The following is a 6,000-nucleotide window of genomic DNA, read 5'->3' as shown; positions in this document are numbered from 1 at the left end:
GCAACCCAGTAGTCTTGCTCCTTGGTATTTACCCAAAGGAGTTGACGACTTATGTCTACACAAAAATCTGTACACAGATACCAGCTTTTTTTTTTTTTTTTAAAGATTTTTATTTATTTATTTGACAGAGATAGAGACAGCCAATGAGAGAGGGAACACAAGCAGGGGGAGTGGGAGAGGAAGAAGCAGGCTCATAGCGGAGGAGCCTGATGTGGGGCTCGATCCCAGAACCCCGGGATCACGCCCTGAGCCGAAGGCAGACGCTTAACCGCTGTGCCACCCAGGCGCCCCACGGATACCAGCTTTATTCACGATTGCCAAAACTTGGAAGCAACCAAGATGTCCTTCAGGAGGTGAGTGGATAAACTGTGATACCTCTGAAACTGGTTAAAGTTGAACAAAAATCAAAATGGCTGCACGAATGCTACAGGAAAGCTCCATTTTAAAATAATCTTTTCCCTCCCTTCTGCAAACCTCCCCTCCCCCCTTCTTAGCCTCTTGTTTCAGGAAGCCGGTACCACCCCTAAAGACCGGAAGAAGGAGGCTAGTAGCATTGCAATTCCTGTCCAAACTGGCTAGATGTGTTTCCCTATAACAGCCTCAGCCCCTGCCTCCAGGCCGGCTTGCAGTTTTTGAAGGCCATAGCCTGCCTCAGCCTTCTTGGCCAGGCCAAGCAATAAAGCCATTGTTCCGCTTTATTCCACACTCTGTCTTCGCTTTATATTTTCGCTCTGAAGCACGGAGGCTGGTTTTGGACAACACATCTAGACAATGGAATATTACTCTCTGCCAAAAAGAAATGAGTCACCAAGCCACAAAAAGACAATGGAGGAAACTTAGATGCATATGACCGAGTGAAAGAAGCCAATATGAAAATGCTGATACTGTATGATTGCAAATATATAACATTCTGAAAAAGATAGGGTAAAAAGATCAGTGATTGCCAGGGTTTGGGGGAGGGACGGATGGACAGGCAGGCACAGAGGATTTTTAGGGCAGTGAAACTCCTCTGTATGATACTAATAGTGGTGGATAGGTGTCATTATACATTTGTGCAGTCCCACAGAATCTACAGCACAAACAGTGAACCTTAAGGAAAACTATTGGGGGGGGGGTAGGAGGTATAGAGGAAATCTCTATACTTTACCCCTAATTTTGCTGTGAACCTAAAGTTGCTCTAAAAAATAGTCTAGGGGTGCCTGGTGGGCTCAGTGTGTGTGACTTGATCTTGGAGTTGTGAGTCTGAGCCTCATGCTGGGTATAGAGATTACTTCAAAATAAAATCTTTAAAAATAAATAAATAAAAATAAAGTATAGTCTATTTAAGACATTTCAAAAACCATTGCTTTTGACCTCTGCATATATTTTACAAACCTTTTGGTGGCAAGGTTAAGAGAATGTGTTGGTGAAATAATCCACGTAAAAATATGGGTTTTTTGCATAGTGCAAGGAAGGAATTATTAACCTTAAAAAGAAAACTTTTTTACCAGCAAAACCATTTTACCAGCAAAAATGGGTTTCTGCAAGAATAACAAAGAATTGCAACTGGAGGCATACACCCTACAGCAAAACCACAGGCAAATCCAACAAAGAAGAATGTTACTTTATGGAGGAGGAGGAGGAAGTTGGAAGGGGTTGTTTTGAATAAAAGTCCCTTGGAGAAAAGCAGAAGTTCAGTGTGATGAGTTTCTCATTGGCTGAATTACAGAGGGAGTTGATTTCTTATAGGAGATGCAATGTACATTTTTCTCTGTTGGGGCGTGTAATTGATGATTCTTCCTGTTGAAGATTCTTCTGTTGGGATCTGTAATTGACAATTCTTCCTGTAATCGAGTAGTAATGTTCTCCTCTTCTAGCCTCCTGACTCTATTTAAAAGTGAGTTTTTCCTTAATTAATTTACACAGAATGATGGGAAATGTAGCAGAGTTGCACTGAGTGGAAGTATTTTAGCCCTTTGCGAATGTAAAAGAATATTTCTCATGTAAATATGTAAGAGAAAAGTGGTTAAAATTGCTTGAGCGACACTTTTAGATTGGTTAACCATAGTTAAAATGGTAAACTGTTTTTCCTTAGTATCCCAACTTCTCTGATTTTCTATCTTCAGTTCCTTCTTTCCTTTCTTTTTCTGAAAGATTTTATTTATTTCAAAGTAATCTCTATACCCACTGTGGGGCTCGAACTCAAAACCCTGAGATCAAGAATCCCATGCTCTACCAACTGAGCCAGCCAGGCACTCCTCCTTCTTTCCTTTTTTTATTATTTTGTGAGCACATACCTTGTGTGTGTTCATATTTGCAACACTTTAATCCACTAGAAGCATAAAGTCATGGGGCGCCTGGGTGGTGCAGTCGTTAAGCGTCTGCCTTCGGCTCAGGGCGTGATCCCGGGGTTCTGGGATCGAGCCCCACATCAGGCTCCTCCGCTAGGAGCCTGCTTCTTCCTCTCCCACTCCCCCTGCTGTGTTCCCTCTCTCGCTGGCTGTCTCTGTCAAATAAATAAATAAAATCTTTAAAAAAAAAAAAAAGAAGCATAAAGTCATGGGTTGTAATGTCTTTCTCCTGTTTATCTTTTTATCTTCCCCTTTACCATCCTTTTTCTCTGCAGGCCCTGGAACCTACATCTTTTTCACTCAGATTTTTTTTTTTTTTTTTAGATTTTATTTATTTATTTGAGAGAGAGACTGGGGGGGGGGAGCATGAGGTAGGGGGACAGAGGGAAGGGAGCAGCAGACTCCCTGTTGAGTAGGGAGTCCGTTGTGGGGCTCGATCTCAGGTTCCTAAGATCATGATTTGAGCAGAAGGCAGATAAGGCAAGACACTTAACCAACTGAGCCACCCAGGTGTCCCCTCACTCAAATCTTTTTGTCCCCCTTCCTCCATTCTTTTGTTTTTGGAAAAGGATGGTGAAAAATAAAGGGGAAGGTGAAGAAAATCCTGTGAGAGAAGTAGGTCAAACTGGGAGTAGATTTATCAATCTCAGCACATTCTAAATATGAGAAATTCTGATCAATAAAAGGAATAGAAAATCTTCATGTATTAACATTTTTTTCTTTACTTGAATCCTCTATCTACCTACTCCTTTTCAGTTAGAAAAAATAAAGGATATAGGAAAATTTAAGGAAAACCACAAAATTGAGGTGAATAAATGGCTTTGATGGATTTATTACATTATATTTGCTCCTTTAGGATTTCAAGGACTAATGGGCTTGTTTTCCTTTTGCTATGAATATATACAGTATTTAACTCTTTCTGGACATCGTTTATTTGGACTAACTTCTTCAGAGCTATATGACTATACTTTGTGTTATCTTTTGTTTTCTTAAGTTATTTTGGCCTAAAAGACTATATGACACCTTTTCCTGTTAGGTTCTTCTATTAACTGTTGAATCTGTGTTAGTTTTGTTTTCCCAAAAGGTAGCATCTTGAAGTCCTTGAGTCTGAAGTATTTGTTTTGCTACTTGTGGTGTTTTTTTCCTGTTGGAAGGCTTTACTATTTTTTCTCTGCATATTACATTTGACCTGACCTTCAAGGTTTGGCTTAAGTTCATTTCCTCTTTTAAGTTTTAAAAAAATTCCTCTAGTTACTTCTCAATTGTGCACTATACAACTGTGGTTGGCTGAATAATGGCCCCGCCCCCAAAGGCGTCCACTTTCAATTCCCCAGAATCTATGAATGTTATCTTACATGGCAAAAAGTACCTTGCAGATGTGGTTAAATTAAGGACCTTGAGAAGGAGAAGTTATCTTGGATTATGCAAGGGGGCTCAATCCCAAGGGTCCTTCTAAGAGAGAGGCCAGAGGATCGGAGTGGGAGAAGAGGTGACGCTATAGTGGTAGTAGAGGGAGAAAAGCCAATGGGCAATGGGACGTGGGGCCAGGAGTCAAGTAATGCAGGTAGTCTCTAGAAGCTGGAAAAGACAAGGAAGCACATTCTTCAGAACCTCCAGAGTAACCAGCCCTGCCAACACCTTGATTGTAGCCCGCGGAGGCTGATTTTGGACTTTTGACCTCCAGAACTGTCAGATAATAAGTCTGTGTTGTCTGAAGCTCCGAAGTTTGTGGTAATTTGTTACAGCAGCAGTAGGAAACTACTATGACATCATTATACTCTTGACGATCCTCTAGGTCTGTTCCACATAATTTAGTCTTTACTGTCATGTTCTCCAATCCTACTACATATAAATGGCAGAATATAAATTCTTGGTGGACAGAAACCAGAATTTCTACCTTCTTTTTTTTTTTTTAACACTCTACAGTGCCTAGTCCAATCTTAGGAACTGAGGCATTTGGAATGGATTGATGCATAAAAGAGAATGGCCCCCTTTCTGCCTCCACTTCTGCCATGGCTCCTGTGAAAAAGCTTTCGGTGTAGGGGGGCAAAAAAAGAAGGAAGTTCTGAAGTTTATCCTTGACTGCACTCACCCTCTAGAAGATGGAGTCATGGATACTGCCAATTTTGAGCAGTTTCTTCAAGAGAGAATCAAGGAGACCAAATAAACAGGCTTGGACTAAAAATAAAAAAAGAATCAAAGTTAATGGAGAAGCTGGGAATCTTGGTGGAACGGTTGTAACCATTGAAAGGAGCAAGAACAAGATTCATGTAACTTCTGAGGTGACTTTTTCCAAAAGGTATTTGAAATATCTCACAAAAAAATATTTAAAGAATAATCTAGGTGATTGGTTATGTGTAGTTGCTAAGAGCAAAGAGAGTTATGAATTGCATTACTTCCAGATTAACCAGGAGAAGAGGACGAAAATGAGGATTAAGACTCATTTATTTGGAATATTTTGTACGAGTTCTTGAATAAAACTTGGGAACCAAAAAAGAGAGAGAGAAAGAGGACGGCCCCTACCAATGGGGAAATGAAAGGTATTTTGAGAGACCTATATGACTCAATGAACTGTGTTTTCTTCTTCAGCATCAAATTCCAGCCTTGTGTTTTGAGCTCTCTGTCACATGCAGTGTTAGGTGCACAGGACCTGCATACTGGAGAGTGGAACACAGTGGATCTTCAACAAGCACTTGATGGATTGAGCTGAAATCTGCAAGGGAAAGAAGGAAAAGGAGAAAGAGAAAAGCAAGATGGGTCTGGCAGAAAATCCTCCTTTTCTCTTTAGCTGATGCATTTTTTGTTACATTAAAGTAAAATGCTGAAAAAGAACATTCATCATAATTTCTAACATGAATCTTTCCTGAAAGTAAAATAGAAGAGAGGACAAGATGATAAATGATAAAAATAGGCAGGGTGTGACAGTTTAATTTCATCCTATTAAATTCAAATAACCAGTCTTTCAAAATCCAAGTAATATGCTTAATACTGCGCTAAGAGATAAAGAGGTTACAGAAGACCCATAGGGACACAGGTCTCTTTTAAAGGACCTTAGTATCTAGTTGGGTTAATATTAATAATCAACTAGGGTTACCAGGCAGCTTATTGCCATCTGGTGTGATTCAGACTTTGGAGATTATAGGTGTTTGGAATTTGGCTCTGGAGAATCAATACTTCATTCATTCAGCACACATTTATTGAAAACCCATTATGGTTCTCTCTGAATAAGACTTTCTGTTTGGAGTTTAAAATGAAATCAAAGGCAATAACTCACATAAGAATGGATTAAGTGCTAAATAGCAGGATGCTTTGTAGTTGAGAAAAGGTTATTACTATAATTTCTGAAAGTTGAAAGGGGAGGTGGGATTGTGAATTATTTTAAAGGTATTATTTAGACCAAGCCTTGAAAGAAGAGTAGGACTTTGAAAAGAATAGAATATTCCAGGCTGAAGCATGAGCAAGAACACTGAAGACATCAAAGGACATAGTTTTAGTCATATGTTGGGAAGGAACAAAGGATGTTTGAAGGGTAGTGCATTACTTTATTGCCATGGTAACAAATTACCACAAACTTAAAACAACAGAAATTAATTTTCTTACAGTTCTGTAAGTCAGAAGTCTAATACAGGTTTCGCTGGGATAAAATTAAGGTGTCAGCAGGGCTGAGTTC

At 39.6% G+C, this 6,000-nt stretch overlaps 1 protein-coding gene across 2 annotated transcripts in view; it reads left to right on the top strand.

Moving 5' to 3' along the window:
• The first annotated feature begins 297 nt into the window (after positions 1-297).
• BLOC1S6 (biogenesis of lysosomal organelles complex 1 subunit 6) overlaps positions 298-6,000 on the top strand; it is a 37,511-nt gene continuing 31,808 nt past the window's right edge. The window contains exon 1 of one of the 2 annotated variants that reach the window (XM_040620538.1): positions 298-1,876. The gene's annotated coding sequence lies outside the window, so the exon portion shown is untranslated. The remainder of the gene's footprint in view (positions 1,877-6,000) is intronic. The other variant, XM_008683999.2, reaches the window with a different exon arrangement.

This window comes from Ursus maritimus, unplaced genomic scaffold, assembly GCF_017311325.1.
Source record: "Ursus maritimus isolate PB19 unplaced genomic scaffold, ASM1731132v1 scaffold_35, whole genome shotgun sequence".
Taxonomy (NCBI): Eukaryota; Metazoa; Chordata; class Mammalia; order Carnivora; family Ursidae; genus Ursus; species Ursus maritimus.
This window is presented reverse-complemented; position numbering and strand designations above follow the sequence as displayed.